General features: G+C 38.2%; 1 pseudogene; it reads left to right on the top strand.

Moving 5' to 3' along the window:
• Window positions 1–1,970, top strand: part of LOC138159510 (pre-mRNA-splicing factor SLU7 pseudogene) — an 8,000-nt pseudogene that overhangs the window by 4,195 nt on the left and 1,835 nt on the right.

Below are 1,970 nucleotides of genomic sequence, written 5' to 3'. Positions count from 1 at the left end.
GCACGCAGCGCTCCAAGCTGCATCCAATCAGAGCTGCAGCAGTGAGTGTGTCATCCTGTTCTTCCCCAGTGATTTGCTTGCTGGCGCCATTGAGAGCAGTGCCGTGGAGGAGAGCTGAGGCAGGACAACATAAGCCCTCCCCTGAAAATAAGCCCTCTGTTGTTTTTCTTTCCAAAAAAATTAATAAGACAGTGTCTTATTATCGGGGAAACACGGTAATGATGGAGACAACATGTAAATAACTAGGAAAATACAAAATAAATATAGAGCATATAGAAAGTATTTCTCTCAGAAGGTATATATTCTCAGAGAGAAGTCCATGGGGTGTTTGTTTGTGTGTGTAGGTACATGTGTGTGAGTGTGGGTGTGGTGGTGGTAATAGAGTATACTGAGAAAAGCTTCTTGAAGAAGGTGGATTTAAAAAGTGGAGGTGAAAGGGCAGTACCAAGGCATAGATACAGGAGAGGAAGTCATCTGGATTATAGAGTTTGAAGAGGGGAGTAAAGAGTAAGGAAATTGGAAAGGTAGGAAGCAGTTAGGTTATGGAGGGCTTTAAATACTAAATGGAAGATTTTCTATTTGATCCTGAAGGCCATAGGAAGCCATTGGAGTTTATTGGGTAGGTGTAATGACCTGTGACTTAGGAGAATCACTTTGGCAGTTGAGTAGAAGATGACAGATTTAAGTGGTTAGAGACTTGAGAACAGGGAGACCAGTTCTAAATCTTTTGCAGTATTCTAGGAGATGGGATGAGAGCCTGGACTAGAGTGGTAGCTATATTAATGGAGGAAAGGGACAATAATGGGGAGGTGCTGTCAAGGTAGAAATGGCAAGGTTTGACAACTGGATTGAATGTGTAAGGTGAGGGCAAGTAAAAAGTAGCACTGTTAATATTTTGGTATATATGGATTCTTTCTTTTTTCTATTGACTTGGAGTAGATGCCTAATAGTGAGATCTCTGGGTTAAAGAGTATGGACATTTTAGTTACTTTTTTTTTGAACTAAATTCCAAATTGCTTTACAGATTTGGTCCAATAGTTTGCAGTTTTGCCAACAATATGATGATTTTTTTGGTAGTCCCTCCATTATTGATTTTGCCAGTCTTTTGTTATTCACAAATATTTTTATAACAAATTTTTCACCATCAGGCCTAGTAGAATTATCCCACTTGGACTCTGACATAATAGTCTTTGGAAGTAGAAATGGCAGGAGATACAGAAGAAGCAGTCAGATTGGGCCAAGTGTATACAGAGGCGATATATGCTGGAGGCAAAAGACAAAGACTGTGATGGTATTAGTTTGCAACATATGAAGGAGGGGACCATGCCAAAATCATGGGAAAAAATTTGGGGCCTTACTAATAGTGGAAAGAAGTTACTGAGAAAACATCAATAACTATTGATTGATAGGGACAATCAGGTGGCACAGAGCACTGGCTCCAGAGTGAGAAGAATCTGAGTTCAGATACGACCCTCAGATACTTATTAGCTATGTTAGACAAGTTACTTAACCTGATTACTGCCTTCCCCCCGACACATATGCCTGCTTTCTCATCTATATAAAATCTTCCATTTCATGTTTTACTCTGTGTGTGTGTGTACACACTCATATTTTAAAATGTACTTTTTGTAATGTGTTTTTTAAATGTGTCTTATAAACAACATATTGTAAAGTTTTGTTTTCTTCTCTATTCTGTCACTTTTTCATTTTATTGGATTGTTTAATCTATTCATGTTTACAGTTACGAGTTCGGTTCGTGTTTTTCCTCCATTTGTATCTGATATTGATGTCCTTTCAAGTTATGATTTTTCCTCTACTCCTAATGTAAATACAGGAGTATATTCCTTCAATTACTTTATTTTAATCTTTTTTAAGGTGGACCTCTTTCCCTTCACTCCTGATTTTCTCTTGTTTGTTATACAATTCTTCACCCCCACCCCACTCCTCTTTTCCTCTCAGTCAAGTAGAAT

Source organism: Petaurus breviceps, unplaced genomic scaffold, assembly GCF_028583685.1.
Source record: "Petaurus breviceps papuanus isolate PSGF00001 unplaced genomic scaffold, PetGlider_PUasm1.0 176, whole genome shotgun sequence".
NCBI lineage: Eukaryota > Metazoa > Chordata > Mammalia > Diprotodontia > Petauridae > Petaurus > Petaurus breviceps.
This window is presented reverse-complemented; position numbering and strand designations above follow the sequence as displayed.